Consider the following 20,800-nt stretch of genomic DNA (forward strand, 5'->3'; position numbering starts at 1 on the left):
AAAGCAAGGAAGGGAAGGACAGAGAGAGAGAAGGAAAGAGGGGAATTGGAAAAGCTAGAAAGGCGGGAGGAGAGGAAACAAGACGGTTGAATGGTGAAAACGGGGGAGATATAGAGAAAGGGAAGAAGGCTCGAGATAGAGAGGATAGAGGAGGAATGAGGGGAATGAATAATGAAGCTGGAAGGAAAGAGGGAAGGAGGGAGGAAATGAAGAGGTTGAAGATCGTGAAATAAAGCAAAAAGAGAGAGAGGAAATGAGAGAAGGAAGAGAGCAAGAGAAATGTCACATGAAGGAAGCAGAAAATGATGAGAGCAGGGATTTACATTTAATAAGGCGTAATGGGTACTAGATGAGAAAAGGGGATGAGAGAAAGGGAGGTAGGGAAAAGGTGGGAGAAATGAGGTGAAGGGTTGGGGAATGAGGGAAGTGTAAGAAATTGCCAGGCTGGGGGAGGGGAGAGGGAAGATGGAGACAGTGGTAAAGGGGAAGGTGAGCTGGGGTTCAGTAGAGGAGCGGAATGTAGAAAGAGGAGAGAAATGATGGGGTAGAGAAGAGGATATTGGACGGGGTAAAGAGGTGAGGAAGAAGAGGAATAGGATGGAGGGAAGGGTGGTAAAGAGTAGAATAGGGGAAGAGGAGAGGTAGGGGAGAGGGAAAAAAGAAAAAGAAAGAGAAAAGGATGGTTAAAGAAGATCGACTGGAGAAGTTAAAAAAAGGGGAATGGGGAGAGTGGGATGAGGGGGTGGAGGGGAAACCTGGAGGAAATTATCAAAAAATATAAATGGATGGGGAAAGAGAGTTGGCTGGATGGAGGAAAGGGCAGATAACGATGAAGAGAAGATTGAAGATGACGGAAATGACAGAAAAAAGAAGTTATAAGAGAGGAAGAATAAAAAAAAAAAGTAGGATGGTTAAAAATAAAAATGGACACAGTATAGGTGCTAAAGACGCAGAGGTGGTGAAAAAGATTGACAACTTAAACCAAGATAAGTGATAAAGGGAATCAGAGGGGAAAAGAATATATTGCAGTGAAGGTGGGGGCGCTCACCATCCACTCAGTGAAGTGCTGCTCACGGATGGCTGCCCTTTCCTCTCTTTCTTCCTTCTTTCCTTCCTTCCTCTTATGTCCTTCTTTCCTTCTTTCTTCCCTCTTCCTTCTGCCTGCGGGTGACTCTACACTGAGTGACAAGCGAAATAGTTTCCTGTAGCCTACATCAGGAAACCATTTACTACGCTGGGTGGTAATCATATAACTAAATTATGGCGCCTGGTGGTTTAGTGGGTAATTAAGGCGCTCCAATCGGATTGAGCCGGTGCAGGTTTATATCCAAGGAGTGGTTGGGGTTTATTGCTCACGTGATGCCACTCAGGGATGAGTGAAGCTGGTCACACTCATCTTAAATATCAGGACCAACTTGCCTAGCCCCGGCTCCTACGCCCCTCATGGGGCAACACAGGATTAGATGATGTATGTATGTATGGAAATGAGAAGACATGGCATAGATGATAAAGAAAAAAAGAGGATATGATGGCAAATGAAACCAATTATAAAACCTATGAGTAATAAAAAGAGGGCTGAGCTAGGACAGGGATATTAAAGAAGGAGTCGAAGAGGGTCTACAACAGATAGTAAAACCTGGAAATGAGTGACGGAGGGAACATGTGATGAAAGAAGGACTAGGCAAACAAAAATGGGTAAGACTGGATCAGAAGACAGGATTAGAAGACCAAGTGAATCTGAAGAATAATAGACATGAATAAAGGGCTGGAAGGGCTAGGGAAATAAAGATAACAGAAATAGAGAGGCAAAGAAAGGAAGGACAGAAAGTAGGATATGGAAGTTAATGCATCAACTAAGCCTGAGGGTCGTAGACATGAAGGATAGTAACCAGCTTACACGACTTACAGATCTCCTTATATGTTAACTAATATTACACATCATTCTGTTTTTCTTGTTCTCTCGCTTAATTGTAACTCAACTTTGATTGTAGTTTTGATAGCCTTATAAGTGAACACAAATGTAGATGGTAGCAGTATTAAACATATCTTAAGTTCAATGGAGTAGTTGTTCCTTAGGCAGTCTGGCCGAACAGCCCCGATTTTTTTTTTTTTTTTATAAATTAAAAATTGTGAGGATTCGAACCAGCACTGGTAGGTATTGTACGTGGATACAGCAGCTTACCGACTGAGCTATCCAGCCACCCAAGTTCAATGGAGTTTATTAATATAGGTCCAGATGTTTAAAACTATTAAAGTGAGGAGTGGTGCTGGGGAGGGACATCTTCACATGGTGGCACCGATAGAAGCAGGCGGCTCTGTAGATTTTTCTTTTCTTTTTTCATAACAGAAGAGGGAGAAAAAAAATAAATGAATAAAAAACGCCTGTGAACTCCCTCTCTGTCTCCTGAAAGGTAGATGGTGGACAGCAGGAAAGGATAAAGTTTAGCCTGCAGTCCACTGCGTTCACTTTCAGATGAACCCGGTTCTACAACACTCCCACCACCATCATCACCATTACTACTACTACTGCTACAATTACTACTACTGCTGCTGCTACTCCTAATACTACACTACTACTACTACTACTACTACTACACTACTACTCCAACTGCTACTCTCTACTACTATTACTACGACTACTACTGCTACTACTACTACTCCTACACCTGCTCCAGTGAGGGGTTTGCCCAAACCTTAATAGAATCGTAAGGCAGTACCAAGAACAAAATATAAAATACGTTATTGTAGCACATGAAATAGTTGCATCTTATCCCCCTTATATTCATGAGACTTTCCTAAGCTGGATAAGATTGTATGGCAGCAACGGAAATTAAATACAAAAGGCATTATATGGCTCTTGGGTTCATAGAGATTGTTCTATCTCATTTTGTATGAGGAATGTCCCAGTAAAAAGAAAAATGATACGGCAATAGCAAAAGTATAATACAGTAATAGTAGTAGTTGTATTCCCAAGCTCATCTGAATGTAAACCCAGTGAAATGCAAGTTAAAGTTACCCCTCTCCCGCAGCCCACCTTTCTTCTTTCGGGGGGATAGGGAGGAAGGTGAGTTTGTATAATGGGACAGCTTCACCGCTCAGCCATTTCGATGGCACCACATGAAGGCGTCTCTTTTCAGCACCAATATGATGCAAAAGAATTGAAGCTTCTCTTCCTGTTAAGGAAGACTGTCTTACCCATTCGCCACGACAGACATCTCGTAAGTTAAATAAGGTTGACTGCGGGTCGCAAAATTATTCGTTTCTCCCCTGGGGCCCAATTCTTATTTTTATCGTTTCTGCTAACAGTAAATGTAATTTGATTTATTATACCCTGTTGACTACTCTGTTCACTTTAACTAGATATGGTATTGCTGTCTCTCCATTTACAGTGCTGAACTGTAGCAAAAGAATAATGGTAGAATATGGGTCTAGTCAGGAAGAATCCTATGGAAAACATGTTGATCCAGATTATTGTCGTATTCTGCCATTGAGCTACAGGATGTAAGCTGCAAAAGGACGAAGACCTCTGCCAAGTTAAGGTGAATGAACTATAAATGTGAAATGGTTAAAGGTCATATCCACCCCATCCCCATTCGCACGCTCTTTTCTAAACTGAATGAAACCGTCTATGGTATAGCAAGAATATATTAAAAATTATGCTACTTCACTGCATGTGTTAGAATAAGCCTTCATACTGAGGCGTTTAGGGGGTGGGGGTGAGGGAGTGAGGGTAAGTGTGAGGGCTGGCTGGTGAGGGGTAGTGAGGGGTTAAATTAGGGGACAATAGGGAGAGGCGATAAGGAAGGCTGCGTTATGGCCTCAAGGAGAATAGACTGAGGGGAAGTGGGAAGACGAGGAGCAGGGAGAGAAGGAAAGGGGAGAAGAGGGGAGGAGAGAAGATGATGGCAGAGGGGAGGAAAGGAGAGGAGGGAAGACGTGGAGGACAACAGAGAAGAGAGGAGAGAAGACGTGGAGAAGAGAATAGAAACGAAAGGGGGATAAGACGGAAGGTGAGAGGAGACAGAAGAAGGAAACAAGAGAGGTGAGGAGGAACGAAGGTGAGAGGAGAGGAGATGGGCAAAGAGGAGAAGAAGAGAAGGTGTAGAGAGAACATGAATAGAGAAAAGTAAGGGTCAAAAGCAACTCTTTCTAGTCAACTAGACATGAGTCGTTATGAAAGGTTGTGGTGTATGATTTTAGTCCTTGGACCATCAGGAACAACATCCAGGTGCACAATCTTGGAGAACAACTACTGTAAGCTGGCAATCCAATATGGTATCCAAGATGGCTGCCAGCCCTCTCTATCTTACTATATGATGATAATTGTCAAATAAATCCTATGTAATCTTATATGTTCATGCTTTTAATACCATTTATATTATTTCATTTATTTTCAGAAGTAAAAAAAAATATTATTGACGTTCAAAACAACAAAATATTTTATAAATTTAATAATTTATTAAAATGACCAAGACATCTTATTCTCTTTATAAAGCTTAAATACTTGTAAACTTTCTTGTAAAATTAGCAAAAATACAATTACTGGATGTATAAACCGCAGACATCAAGGGAATGTCAGTAACTGAACATGTCAGGAATATAAAATATTATCCTATATAATATTCATGTAATTAAACAATTCATCCTTACACCATAACACAGTTTTGTATGAATGAGATATACCACAACCGTTACAAATAGTAATATAACTAACATTGAGATTTAGTCCAATACAGAGATAATCATGTTCAAACTTGGAAAAAGAAATACACCATTCATTAAAAATATAATCACAGTCAAAGATATCCCCATTCCTTGGAAGTATTGAGCTCTGGAGGAGCTCTCTGGAGATCCACGGCATCTGCAGGCAAGATAACATGGAACATTCCCTTTGGCACTTGAACAGTTTATTTATACAACCTTTTCTGTACCACAAGAAAGGGATGTAGACATTTCTGGTGGCCACAGTTCTGCAGTCACTGGAACTGGCACAAATTCTGCTTGCATTACTGTCCGTCCGTGTTCATCCAGCAAAGGAATGCAAGGCTTTGTGATGTGTGCTGTCTTGTCAGTGACTGTTGCCAAGGCAGCACGTTTCAGATGCTGCATAAAAGCATCCTCAATAGGTGGAAGGAGCTTGATAAGATTGGTCTCACTGACTAAAAATTTTTGATTGCAAATCTCACTCAAAGTGACATCTGACATCTCGGCATTCTTTGTGTAAACGATGACAAGTAACCTCCTAGCCTGACTGATAACATCTTCAGTTATGATAGCATTGCCGTCACTGCCAAAGTCCTCCAATGGATCCAGCTTAAATTTCTTACTTGTTGCTAACCGTCCCTTTTGCTGGTAAAAAAGGGACTGCTGGTGGTATCCTTTGACACTTACACTGTGGACAAATGGAAGTGGGAGGCATTTTTTTGGTCGCAGTGCTTTGGCAATTTCGGGAATGGGAAGGTAAATGTCTGTTGCTGTCTCGACCCAAAGTTCAGGAAGATCTTTCAACATCGTGGATGTATAGTATATACAGAGAACAATAACATCTGTATCACTTGAATGAGCAATAACCTGTTCGACTTTGTCTGACTGAAAACTATACAGGGCACACAAAATAATACGAGTGTCTGCTTCTTCATGTGTTGACTCAAGGGCTGGGACTGCAGTTACACTTCCACTTTGCAACATCACTAACTTTGTTTCTTCACTGAAACCACCACACAAATAAATTTTGGTGCTACCAGGGCTTGAAGACTGGAAGTCATCATTTATCATACACGTAGGCAAGTAACTGCTTTGTTTGTAGAGCAAGCAAAGAACTCTGATAGATGTGGTGATTTGTGCTGATCTAACACATCAAATACCTTTAGTGTTTTTGGCTTATCATTTCTCATCTGTCTTGTTGCTTCCTTCTTCAAGGATAATAACACTTTCAGGTCAGTATAGTAGGCTAAAGTATTAATTATTCAGCAATGGTTTTGATATGTAACGCATCAGCCGCAAAACAATGAAAATATATGAAAAGACATCTGATAAAGTCAGTTTCCGTTTCAACTGTCAATTGGAAATTAAAGATAAATGTTTGTCAAATTACTTTGAAACTATCAATAATGACATCCTTGTCCATGAAAACCCTAGAAAACTTGCATATCATTTCAGATTTATGAACACTGAAAAGTATGGCAGCCATCTTGGACGTCATGTTGGATTTCAACTTCACAGTAGTTGATTTTACAGGTAAAGGTAAAGGATTTCGTCAGATTGCTTGGAAATAATCATAAATGAATTTCCTGTCCCTTAAAACCCTAAGAAAATCTAAATTGCACTTGAAATTACTGCAAATTATGACGAACTTATGAACATTTATGTACATGGCAGCCATTTTGGATGCCATCATGGATTCCCAGCTTACATAGTTGGTTTCCAAGGTTGTGCACCTGGATATTGTTTCTGGTGCTCCAGTGATCATCATATTATGCCACAAGATCTTATGACAATCCATGACTGCTGAACCCTACTTGTCATCTGGGTAACGGGAGGAAAGGTGACGAGAAAGAGAGGGAAATGGGATACAACTGATGATGGGGGTAGGAGAGGGAGTAAGGAAAATAGGAAGAGGGTAGGAGAAAAGAGGATGGAAGAGTAGGACGTTCGAGAAGGAAACAACGAAGTAAAGTAGAAGACGAGGGACGAGGAGAGAGGACAGGACAGGAAAGGATAGGAAGGGAGACAAATGGAGAGAAGGAATAAACAAGAAAAATGGATAGTGGCTAGCAATATGACTGGAGAAGGGAGAGAGGAGAAATGGGACGGTGCGGGAGGAGAGAAGATGTGATGAGATGCAACTTGAACAGAAGGAAGGAGAAGTTAGAAAAGAACAGAGGGAAGAAGAAGAGAGACACTTGAGAACAGGAGAAGAGAGACGTTGAGAGAGAGAGAGAGAGAGAGAGGTGGTAAGGATAGACGAGGAGAAGAGAGAGGAGAGGGGAGAAGAGAAAAAGAGACGAAAGAAAGAACAAAGAAGGGAGGGAAGAGAGGAAACAACATAACAGAGGTGGTATAGTGAGAAGAAAAGGAGGGAAGGGGGAGGGGAGAAAACACTTTCAGCTCAAATGCCTCCCTCGGGCTCAACAGGCCTGCCTCTCTCTCTCTCTCTCTCTCTCTCTCTCTCTCTCTCTCTCTCTCTCTCTCTCTCTCTCTCTCTCTCACCGCTCGCTGGCTTCAATGGTAATGTTCTTGCCTGTCATCTGTAGACTGGAGTTCTCTCCTCGCTTGAGTTGCGAAAAGTTTCACTGACGAAGCGGGTGGTAACTGTCTCTCTTGAGCAAAGGGATGTGTGTGTGTGTGTGTGTGTGTGTGTGTGTGTGTGTGTGTGTGTGTGTGTGTGTGTGTGTGTGTGTGTATGTGTTCTTACCTTACCTAATTGTTCTTACCTAATTGTATCTTTAAAGGAATGAGTCAAGCTCGTACTGTCCCGTGTCTTAAACCATATTTATCGTACATATCCTTAAATTTGTGAATTGTTTTGGCACACACTATTTCATTCGGTAGTGCATTCCATTGATCAATTGCTCTGTTTAGGAAACTGAATTTCCTTACGTCTTTATCACCTCTCTTCTTATGCAGTTTTTTGCAGTGTCTTCTTGCTGATGCTTCCCCATAGGTTAAGTAATCATTTATGTCTATTTTCTCCTTCCCTGAAATGCACTTATATAGCATTATCATGTCACCTCTTTTCCTTCTCTCCTGTAGTGTTGGTAGATTCAGTTTATTTAGTCTTTCTTCGTAGCTTAGGTCCCTTAAGCTTGGTATCCATCTTGTAGCGGCCCTTTGAACTTTTTCAATCTTGTCTATGTGTTTTTTGAGATGTGCACTCCAGACTACTGATGCATATTCCAGGGTTGGTCTAATGAATGATGTTATTATCCTACTTAGCATGTCTTCATTTATGTATGTGAATGCTATTCTCATATTTGCAAGCAGTGTATACATGTTCCGTACCTTCTCGCTGATGTGGTCAGCCGGAGATACTCTGTTATTGATAATCACACCTAGGTCCTTCTCTCTTTCTGATGTGTATAGGGTTTTATTTCCTAACTTATAATCCCAATCAGGTCTTTTTCCACTTTTACCAAACTTGATTACATGACACTTGTCCACATTGAATTCCATTTGCCATGTATTACTCCATTCATGAAGTTTATTTAATTCTTCTTGTAGCTCTTTACAAGAGTCTGTGTTAGTAATTCTCCTTTGTATTTTTGCATCATCTGCAAACATATTCAAATAGCTCTCATTTCCAGTGTTACTGTTTATATCATTTATATACACTAAAAACAAGATGGGTGCCAGCACTGAACCCTGTGGTACTCCACTAGCCACTTCTTTCCATGATGAGTAGTTTCCTCTTAGTACTGTTCTCATTTCTCATTTTATGAGAAAATCTTGCATCCAACAAAACAGTTTGCCTCGAATTCCTCCTTGATGGTACAGTTTCCATTAAAGTCTTTGGTGTGGTACTGTGTCAAAAGCTTTCTTGAAATCTAAATAGATACGTCCACCCATCCTTCTCTTTCCTGTATTGTTTTTGTTACTCTGTCATAGTAGCTCAACAGATTAGTTACACATGACTTTCCTTTTCTGAAGCCATACTGTCTTTCTGTTATCATACTGTGTTCTTCTAGATGATTTACCCAAGCTTTTCTTATAAGCTTTTCTAATACCTTGCTTACAACACTGGTCAGTGATACTGGTCTGTAGTTGAGTGGATTTTGTCTATTTCCTTTCTTGAATAAGGGGACAATATTTGTTTTTTTTCCAAATATCAGGTAGTTTACCTTGACTCAAGGATTTCTTGAAAATTAAAAATAATGGTTTACTTAACTCCTTTGCACATTCTCGTAGTACCCAACATGAAATTTCATCAGGACCACTTGCTTTTCCTCTGTCTAATTTACTTAACTCCTCCTGTATTACTTTTTCTGCTATTTGTATACCTGGTAGTATGTGTGGATATGCATGTTCCACATAGTCCCTCTCAAAATTTTTTTCCTTCTATAAAAACTAATTGGAAATTCTTATTTAGTGCTTCACAAATATCTTTCTTTTGTGTATAAGTGATTCCCTCGTCTGTAATGGATTGTATTATATCTTTTACTTTGGTTTTGCTTCTGATATAGCTGTAAAACAGCTTCGGTTGATCACTACTTTTATTTATTATATCCTCCTCAAACCGTTTTTGGGCTTCCCTCCTTATTCTTGTATAATCGTTTCTTGCCTGTTTGTAATTATTATACGCCCTTTCACTAATGTGTCTTCTGTATCTATTCCACAACAAATCTCTTCTTTCTTTTGATTTTTTACATTCTGTATTGAACCATTTCTGTATTTTCTTATCTGCTTCTTTGTGCTGTGGGATGTACTTCTGGACTCCTATTTCATAAAATTCACAGAATTTTTTATATACAGCATTTAAATCTTGTCCTCTAAGCTCATTTTCCCAATCAACTTCTAAGAAATACTTCTTTAGGTCTTGATAATTTCCCTTTTTATAGTTTAGGCTCTTTTTGTAACTTTCATTGCTGTTAACTATGTCATATGCTATCCTGAAGTTGTAATTTAGTACTGCATGATCGCTTTTGCCGAGTGGAGGGTGATATATTACACTGTCAATATCATTTTCTTGCCTAGTAAATATTAGATCTAGCACTGAAGGTACATCGAGTCCTCTTTTTCTGGTGGTTTCCCTCATATGTTGCGTTAGGAAAAACTCTTGCACGAGATCCAGGAGCTTTTGGTCCCAACAGCTTTCTTGGCTAATTATATCTAGAGTATTCCAATTTATATTTGTATTAAAATCTCCAGTTAATATAATTCTTTCCGATTTCTCTTCCATTTTATGTAGTAATGATCTTAAACTCTGAATTGTACTCTCTGCCAGGTCCTCATATTCGTCTCTTTCCCATGTGTTTGATCTGGGTGGCATGTACAAATTGGCTACAATTACTTTCCCTTCAGATGTATTGATCTCTACTGCAATCAGTTCTACTTGTGATGGTATATCTAGTTTTATTTCATTGACTTTTAGATTTTTCTTAGCTAATATTATAATTCCCCCTCCTTTTTTTTAAATTTCTGTCTCTTCTCCATATATTGTATTCCTCTAAGTTTAGTATGTCACTGGATATCCTTGGTGTTAATTTTGTTTCAGTTAGGCATATTATTTGTGGTTCATTTTCTCTGACATAATCATTCATCTCTAGTAATTTAGATACCATTCCATCCACATTTGAGTACATCAACTTTATCATCTTGTTTATATACTTGTCATGACATGGTTTTACTATCTTCCTCCTTTTTATTCCATCCTGTTTGTGTACCAATTTCGTACCTGCTATCCTATTACTTTGTAAAAAAAATTTCTTCTTCTCCTCTTCTGATCTTCCCTCATTTTTTGTTTTTGCTTCCTCACTTTTCTCTTTCAGTAATTCCAGTTCCTCTTATGTTAGGCATCTTTTTATCCATACATTTTTGAACTCCTCTTTTTCCATAATATTCTTTGCATTTTTTAGTATCTCCTTCACAGTGTATACACTCTGGAAAGTCACCTTTAGAGGTCTTGTCCTGCTTTTCTCGTATTTCCCTAACCTTTTGTGTTCCTTTATGTCTCTGCTACAGGTTTCCTCTGATACTTCTTTCAGTAAGCTCATTACATTTGCCATTTCCTTTTTGTCTCTTGTGATCTTGTTTTTTACTTCTTCCTCTTCTATACCAGTGATTACTATAGATTTGTTTATATCTACTGAATCTCTGACTAACTTTGGATTGTTTTGGATTATTCTTTTCACTTCCTGTTTAATGCTTTTTTCCTCCACGCTTGTTTCTAAGTCTTTCTTTACTTTCACCATTTCAGCATACGTGGTTTCCACATCATTTTTGTAGCTTTGCACAGCTTCATTCACCTGTGTTATCTTCTCCTCAATATCACTGCTTTGGTCTATCAAACTGCTTACTTGCCTAACTGTCTCTGTGTTATTTTTGAACTCTTCCATAACACTCTCGTGATTGACTACTATACTTGCCATTTCACTCATTTTCTTCCTAAGTGTACTCAATTCCACTGTTAGTTCACTGATGGTTGTGTCTTTCTTGTTGGCCTCCCTTCCTAGTTCTTCTATTTCTTCCCTTTGCAAGTGCATCTGCTTCTTTAATTCATCAATTTCATTTTTGAAAGCCATTTCTAGGTTGTGTACACGTTCAACCAGTCTGTTGTGAGTCTCCACTTCAACCAGTTCTTGGTAGAAATCATCATTTTGCTTTCTACCTTTATCCCTTTTCTTTTCCAAATTTGCTTTACTAAAGTATGTATCCATTTTGCAATACTAAAAGTAGAGAGTATGTACTTACATTCCCCGTGCTGCTGTAAACAATCCTTAGCTGTCTGAGCGCATTCTTTCATCTTGGTTCTCTTTTCTGTTTGAACAAGTCTTGTTTAACCTTCTTATTATTTTTTTTTCTTTTAATAATGAAAATCATTTAGTCTAACCTGGTACAGAGCTTGACTCATACAAAGATACTAATTTAGGTAATGCCACTGGCCGTGTTGGTTCAGTACGGAGCGCCGATGTCGCACATCTGCCTCCTTTGACTGCCTCTGTGTGTGTGTGTGTGTGTGTGTGTGTGTGTGTGTGTGTGTGTGTGAAGGTCACAAGCCTTGCCTACTATATGAGCTCTCAGTTCTCTTCCAGGAGGGTAAAAGGTGTCAATCACGCCTCCATCACGTGATCTTGATCGACACGGTGAGTTGCCCACACCAAGAGAGAGAGAGAGAGAGAGAGAGAGCCTAATATTCAGGGCAAACTCGTCTTTGTGTTCCCTTGAAGTGAATCTATCTGTCAGACGTGCTGTATCAGCGAAGGCTTAGCTCAGGCAGGAAATCTGTTCTGTTGCATCTGTTGTTCGAGGATTTTCAAAGTCTCCCCTGCAGGATTGTTGCGTGTGTGGGTTTATCTGTTCTCTTTCTCTCTCTCCCTCTCTCTCTCTCTCTCTCTCTCTCTCTCTCTCTCTCTCTCTCTCTCTCTCTCTCTCTCTCTTTGGGTGAGCGAGTGCATTCGTGTGTGTGTGTGTGTGTGTGTGTGTGTGCACGTGCGTGTTTTGCACGCGCATGAGTTTTTCGTTAAAGCAAGGAAAGAGGGATGATTGATTTGATTAATTTATAACGCCCGAAGGCAACAAACCTAGTACGGTGCCATGCGGCCATATTGAGATGAGTACAGGGGAACTCGTGCCACGCAGAACACGCTGTCGAGCTATAACAAATAATCACCCACCAGAGTGTGGATGATGCATGAGAATAACATCTAGGTTATCATCTTCCAACAAATGTTTACAAGTGTCCACTAATGTGAGTCCATGTGGTATTTAATCAGAGACAAGTGGACTTTGCAGGCAATAACGGTCAAGGGTGTTGGCACTGGATGCGTCACACAGCTTACAGGAGGACAAATGAGGTGCTTTGCCCACCCCAGCCACCTGCCACATAGGTTGGTAGCCCAGTCTGAGGCGGGCACACACCAAGTTATGTCACAGAACCATAAGACCACTGCGATGATATCAATGGGGATGAGAGGGAAAGTGGTCATAATGTTGGATGGATGCACTGCGAGCCCTCTCAGCATTTCTACGGTGGAGAATAGGGGAGCAGGCTGCTCTGCATACTATCTGCTTGTAGCAAATGGGGGAGGCATTAGTAGCATCCACAGTGTGCAGATCCAGTCCACAGGCAGTCCTTGCAAGGAGGTCAGTGGTGTTGTTGGCTGTGAGACCAATATGAGAGGGAATCCACAGAAAGTACACCAACAGTGAATGATCGCAGGCAGTATCCAATTGACAGAGTATCTGTGTAACAAGGTGTTGATATGCAGGCCTGGGAGAGGAGAGGGCATGGAGGGCCGGTTGTGAGCCACAGATGATCAAGCCGCTGTTGTTCGTCCATATTAATAAAGTAAAGGCATCCAGGAGTCCATGTTGTTCGCAATACATAGAGCTCGATGAGGTTGGCAGTCAACAACCCAACCAGCACCCTTGAGGTGGGTCCAGACTTGGAGAAAATACAGCACACCCAGCACTGCCATCCTCCTGCAGGGAGCCATCAGCGTAGATATGGTGGGCCGAAGGGAGGGAAGATGACAGCCTGGCGATGGTCTCCAAGGCTAGCCATCTCTGAAGTTGAGGCAGGTCAGTCTTGGAGGACGGAGTGTATGAAATAGCAGGCACAGAGGTCTGCCAAGGTGGAATGCCATAGTCCACCTCCTCGGCAGGCACCGGTACATTGATGTTTAGCCGTTGGATGTTTGAACAAACAGTATTGACTAGTGTGCGGCCACCACTGTGAAGCAGAGGCCTTGGTGCAGTGGGATCAAGGGAAGTCCAAATGATTTGAGAGTAGTGGGGAGAAAGGAGAGGAGAATGCAGGCACTTAATGCTGAAGTATGTAACCATGGAGTATATTCTCTCAACAAGTGGTGGAAGGTTGAGTTCAAGTTGCATGTTGACAATTCTGGTTGAGCCAGGGCAGCCCAGGATGAGTCTCATTACTACATTTTGGAACTTCTCAAGAGGTTGTAAGGCTGTTTTGGAAAATTGATAAAGAGCAGGGGAGAGATAATCAACAACTGATCAAATGAACGTTATGTATATGGTTCGTGCTACAGGAATAGACACCCCAGCAGCATAATTAGTGAGCTACTTGAGAGGTTTTAGGCGCCACTGTAGCTGGGTCAGCAGATCCTGAACAATCAGATGCACACGTTGTCTTGCAGGAATGGAAGGAGAAATCCGTACAGGCGCCCCCAGATAAAGGTACCGCATGCACAGATGAATAACACAATCCCCGACAGAGAATACAGGCAGTGTTCTTGCCGGACAGGAAGTGATGAGTCTACTCTTTTCTGGAGAGATAATGAGTCCGCATTTGGAAGCCGACTCGTGAAACAAGTGAAGGAAACGTTGCAGATCTGTAGGGGAATTTGAGTGAATGCAGATGTCATAAGCGTAGCAAGTAATCGTGGTTCCAGGGATGTCAGGAAGGAGGGTGAGTAGACGATGTATGAGGATATTAAACAAAAAAGGACTAAGAGGACCACCTTGTGGAGTACTAAGCTCGAAGGAAAGAGGGTGATTCTCTTCAAAGAAATCACCCCCTCCAAAGAATCTCAAAGATGAAATCAAATTCCTCTCTCTTCGAGAAGCCTCGATGAAATGCCTTTGAAGGACTAGGTGCTGCCTCAGAAATATTTGTGGTGTGTGTGTGTGTGTGTGTGTGTGTGTGTGTGTGTGTGTGTGCGTGTGCGTGTGTGTGACAGAGAGAGAGAGAGAGAGAGAGAGAGAGAGAGAGAGAGAGAGAAACTGATGAGTTCTGAGGACTGTTATTTGGTAGATAACACAGAGGATCTATCTCTATCTATATACCTAGGCTGCTTCCCCCAAGGAAAGGGAGGTAGCCGAGACAGGACGACACACTCCCCATTTACTCATCCATTCAAACACATTCATTCGCATCTTAGCCCCAAAGGGGAGAACGGACAGATCCTCACTGCACCACACCACACAAGGGTCAACTGCGCAATGCAATCAGTGACATCCGCAGCAGGGCCCGACAGCAGAGCTGGTTTACCCCTGCCACATCATAACAGACTCATCCCCTTACCTGCACCTGACCTGAAATAGCTGTTCAGACCAAATGCGGGAGAATATCCCCTCAGGGCTGCGTCATCACTTATTCATTCACAATTTCTCTCCATTTATTTCTGTCACGCACAGCCACTCTTCCTTGCTCAACAGACATCCCTCTCGCATCAGCGCTCTCTTCACGCTGTCCATCCATCCTATTCGTGGTCTTCCTCTCAGCCTTACACCTCTCACATCAGATCTAGTTATCTTTTTCACCAATCGCTCATTATCCATTCTCTCCATATGCCCAAACCATCGCAACACCCTCTGCTCAACTCTACCAGCCATCTCCCGAACAACTCCAGTTCTCCTTCGCACTTCATCATTCTACACTCGATCCATACGCGTCACTCCACACATACTCCTCAGACACCTCATCTCCATTACATTGAAACTTTTCCTCTCTGCTACACCCATATTCCATGTTTCAGCCCCATATAATGCAGTCGGTACCACAACACCCTCATACAGCCTTCTCTTTACATCCATTCTAAGCGAACGACATCTAAACACTTTTTTCATTCCTCCCAGCACCTTTCCTACTTCATTTATTCTAAACTTCACTTCTGCATCTATTTTCCATCCACTGCAACATGTGACCCTAGATATTTAAAACACTCTACCTCCTCAAGCAACTCGCCATTCAAAACTATATTCATCCCCCTACCATCTATCAACCTCGTACACTTCATCACTTTACTCTTATTCTCATTTACTTTCAATTTCCTCCTTTCACACACCCTTCCAAACTCCTCTACCAATTGTCTCAATCTCTCCTCTGAATCAGCCACCAGTGCAGTATCATCTGCAAACAGCAGCTGCTTCAGATTCCACTCTCCTCCATCACCATTCACCAGACTCAGACCTCCACCTAAAACTCTTGCATTCACCTCCCTTACAACACCATCCATGTAAATATTAAACAACCAAGGCGACATCACACATCCCTGTCGCAGCCCCACTCTCACAGGAAACCAATCACTCACAGCATTTCCAACTCTTACACACGCTCTACTATTTACATAAAAACTTTTCACCCGTTTTAGTAACCTACCATCAAGTCCATACAATCTTAAATCAGTCCACAAAGCCTCCCTATCAGTTCTATCGTACGCTTTCTCTAAATCCATAAATGCCCAAAACACATCCTTGCCTTTCGCTAAATACTTTTCACACACTTGTCTCATCGCAAACACCTGATCCACGCATCCCCTCCCTCTCCTAAAGCCACACTGCTCATCACTAATCACTCCTTCTGTACCCTCTCTAACTCTCATAATTAACACTCTACCATACACCTTACCTACAACACTCAATAGACTTATACCCCTAAAGCTAGTACATTCATACTTATCACCCTTGCCTTTATACAACGGGACCACACAAGCACTTGCCCAGTCAACTGGCACCATACCTTTCACAAAGCACACATTCAACAATCTTACTAACCAGTCAACAATAGTCATTCCACCACCCTTCAGGCATTCCACAGCACACCCATCCATACCTGCAGCTTTCCCTGTTTTCATCTCCTTTACTGCCTTCTCCACTTCCTCCTTCGTGATCATTCAACTCTCCCAACACATTTATTCCTTGCACCTAAATGAAAAAGCTATGAGACAGTTTCGGTATATGGTGGGAATGGAGACAAACGTAACGTATAAGACTACAGTGGTTCTCAGTCCCATTTCATGTGAGTGTCTGGCTATTTATGATGATAATTATGATAATATATCATAGTGTAAATAATGAAGTAATTCTCCCCTTGTTCCATCCCTTTCCCTCAACGCCACCATAAGTTCTTTGCAATGCTTCCCTCATCTCTCACCACTGACGTAATTTCTCCGTTACCCACCTCTTCCCTCACTGTTCACTGTAACTTCAACCTTACCCACCCCTTCCCTCACTATTCACTTTAACTTTTCTCTTACCCACTCCTTCTTACATTTCTGACCAGAGCTTTCTCTTACGCATCCCTTCCCTCACCATTCCATCAAGGCTGATCGCAATTTCTCCCTTACGCACCCCTCCTCCCATCCTTCCATCACTGTCAACCGTAACTTCTTTGCACCATAATTTTTATTCTCACTCTACTGACTATCTTTTCTCTTACCCATACTTCCTCACTCCACGGCAGATACTCCGCAACGTTCCTCTCACACCATTGATTTTAGTTTTTCCCTCGAAGTTTCCAGTAAGTTCTCCTGTCTATAACCTTCTCCCACTTCCCCTTCACCACCTATCCTTTACTTACCCTCCTTTACCGTAACTTCATCCAAACTACAGTATTTCCTTATCCATTCCTAACTGTAACTTTTCCTTTACCCTCCTATCATCAATCCCTAACCGCCCTCACAAAATTCTCATCCCTTTCTTACCAAAAACATTAACTTTTCTCTTCCACCCAACGAGTCCCTCACCACTGACCACATCTTTCTAGTCATTTCCTCCTTTCCCGTCACCCCTCCCATATCGCCACTCCTTCCCATCCTTTCCCCCTGGCATATACCCACGGACGCCGTCCTTGAGCTCATGTGATTTCCTGGATGAGGGATGGCATCTTAAGATGCCTGATGGATACTCCAGTCGGCTGTTATCTCCAGTTTATTCTTGCCATCACCAGACCATTTCATTCAGCTTCAGAGACAAATTTTCGGCTCGTGGAATTTGATGCAGCCTTCATTAATATACGCTTTTTAACTTTGCTTGGCCTAAAATTGCGCCTCTCGGTCTTGCATGCTGTGTTGTAGTAATAGATTAACACTTTAGTATGATGCTAGCCATGAAGACTTGTAATGGGAAGAATGTAGTGAACTGAATATTTCTGCCATGGAACTTCGTCAAATAAGCTGCGGAAGGATGAAAATCCCGGCCACGGTACGAATTATGATGAAGTCTTACTGTGAAATTTCATTACAGTTCTTCATAACTCTCTCTCTCGCTCTCTCTCTCTCTCTCTCTCTCTCTCACACACACACACACACACACACACACACACACACACACATTCACAAACAATAAAAACTTAGGTCACCCATACTATTTATATTATTAATGCTATCAAATGCATTTTTCTTATAAATGTTGCTGTATTATTTATTTTCAGGTAAGTTTTAAGCTTTAAATGTAATATCTAAAATTTTTTCAGTTTCACTAAACGCTTGCCGAGTGCTCAAATCAGCGAAACAGGCACATTTCACCAACTTTTTTGTTTACAAGGAAATTAAATCTGTTGTTACATTGTTAATCAGGGATGCCAAAGCACTCAAAAAATCATAATTATTTTCTTCCAAACGATTTCATAAAGCAGACCATAAAGGGTAGTTAGGAATTATGAGGCTCTTTGTGCTGATCTTACAAATTATGCTAATTTCAAATATAATGGTATTATGATCGCTGCTTTTTGATATTCTCACGAACATCCCACAAATGTCACTCTCTGTTGCTGGGGCAAGGTCGAGTATATTTTTACCAAGAGTTGGTGTATTCACTGCCTGACTTATAAATGCATCGTCTCTCAGTTCTAACAACCTGTTGCCTTCTTTGCTGCACAAGAATTTTTGCAATCAATATTTGGATTATAATGATTCAAGCCCTTCATTTAACGCCATCCTTATTTTCTTTGAATGATTTTATACCGCCGTACAATGATTTATTGTTTTCATTTCAAAGTTGGGAGGTCAATATATTGCATAGGAAGAAAAATGTCTGATTACCCTCTATGTATGATACTTGTGACATAAAGAATCTAACTTCCCTGCTCGGTTTTGTGCAGTCGTGATTTTTCCAAATATTTTACAGTTTTGTGGTGATTCCCTAGTAACGTGTTTGTCACAAGGGTTTAACCATATTTCAGTAATCATAACAATGTCTGGATATTTGGTAGTTGCTTATGTAATTAATTCATCTCGTTTTGAAATAATACAGTACCGCTGGCATTCATATACATAACATTCACAGTACGGCAGGATCTAGCAAGGCTGTCAGACACACTAAACTTAATTCTTTTTTTACATTTGAATATCACAAGAGAAAATAAATATAAAAGATCCATACCTTTATTTTTTATGCTAGGAAGAAAGCCACGAGCTCGCAAACTGTTCCTTCCAAGAGAAAAACAAGATACAAGTGAGAGCCAAATTCAAGATCCTTTAATTTCGAGATGGGTGGACACACTGCGTTTGAAAGACTGGAGATCATAGCTAGCAGGAAACACAGACAGAGGGAGACAGTTCCAGAGTTGACCTTTTGCATAAATGAACGACTTGGAGTAACGGTTAACGCTTGCATTAGAGAGTTGGACAGAAAAGGGATGAGAGTTGCTGCTAGACGGGTCCTACGCGCCCGTCGTAGAGGTGGAGGACTGCAAGCAAACACTTCAGAGGTTCAGTGACCATTGAAGTAGCGATAGAAATGAGATAAAGATGCAACAGTGCGGCGAAGAGGCAGAGGTTGAAGGGAGGAGAGTTCATAATATGAAAAGCCTTTGACTCCACCCTGTTAAGAAGAGCTGTATGTGTAGAGCCTCCCAACACATGGGAGTTGTACTCCATACATGGACGGATAAAACCCGTGTATAAGTCAACAAGTGTGCAGGAGTAAAGAAGGAACGGAGTCGGCTTAACACACCCATTCTCTTGGAAGCAGATTTTACAAGAGATGTAATATGATCTTTCCAAGATAAGTCCCGAGTGAATGAAATCCCATGCATATTCAAGGATGATGCAGGATTAAGCTGAATATTATTAAACATTATTGGGAACACCTGTGAAAGATTTTGTCAGGTTGATAGGTGTAAGAACTGAGTTTTTGATGCATTAAAAACAATAAGATTATTTTTACCCTAGTCAGAGATAGGAGCCAAGTCAGACATTAGGTATGCCATAGTCTCATCCCTTGTCTGTTGAAGTAACTGCTGAGATGGACGTAGCGGGAACCAAATGGAAAGGTGAGGGGTGGAATCATCAGCGTACGAGTGGATAGGGTTAGAAGCACAGCTTAGAAGGTCATTGATGAATAAAAGGAAGAGAATAGGTGATAGGACAGAGCCCGGAGGAACACCACTGTTGATAGATCTAGGAGAAGAACGATGGCCGTCTACAACAGCGGCTATAGAACGACCAGAAAGGACGCTATAGTTGAAGGCACAGATAGAAGGATCATGAATTTGGCTCTCTCTTGTATTTTGTTTTTCTCTTGGAGGGAACTGTTATTGCGGGCTCATGGCCTTTGGTTTCTTCTTCCTCTCATAAAAAAATAAAAATAAAAATAAGAGGGCCGTTTGGAAATTACAGATTTATGCCAGACTCGATCGAAAGCCTTTGAGATGTCAAGTGCAATGGCAAAGCTTTCGCCAAAGTCCCGAAAGGAGGATGACCAGGAGTCTTAAAGGTACGTGAGAAGATCGCCAGTGGAGCAACCCTAACGGAACCCATACTGACGATCAGAAAGAAGGTTGTGATAGGAAAGATGCTTTAAAATTTTTCTATTAAAAATTGACTTGAAAACTTTTGAGATACAGGATGTTAAAGCAATTGGACGATAGTTAGAGGATTGGGAATGGTCAACCTTCTTTGGGACTGGCTGAATGAGAGCAAACTTCCAAAAAGAAGGAATGGTACAAGTTGACAGACAAAGGCGAAAGAGTTTACCTAGGCAGGGTGTAAGCACAGAAGCACAATTCTTGAGGACAACAGGAGGACCCCATCAGGACAATATGCCTTATTAGTATTGAGGTCTGTGATGGCAGAAAATACATCACCTGAAGAAATTTTAATATCAGCCATGAGGAAGTCAGAGGGGGGAAGTGATGAAGGAACAGCACCAGAATTGTCTAAGGTGGAGTTGGAGGAGAAAGTCTGAGCAGAGAGATCTGCTTTATCAGTAGAAGAAATAGCTACAGAACCATCAGAGTAGAAAAGAGGAGGGAAGGATGATGAGGTAAAGTTGTTAGAAAGGTTTTTGGCAAGGTGCCAGAAGGAGCAGGAAGAATTCGAGTTGGAGAATTGAGAACATTTAGTACGGATGAAATTATTTTTAGCAGAGCCAAGGACAGCCTTAGCACGATTCC

The sequence above is a fragment of the Coenobita brevimanus genome, chromosome 69 (assembly GCF_032717465.1).
Source record: "Coenobita brevimanus isolate Jiangsu-jjx chromosome 69, ASM3271746v2, whole genome shotgun sequence".
Classification (NCBI taxonomy): domain Eukaryota; kingdom Metazoa; phylum Arthropoda; class Malacostraca; order Decapoda; family Coenobitidae; genus Coenobita; species Coenobita brevimanus.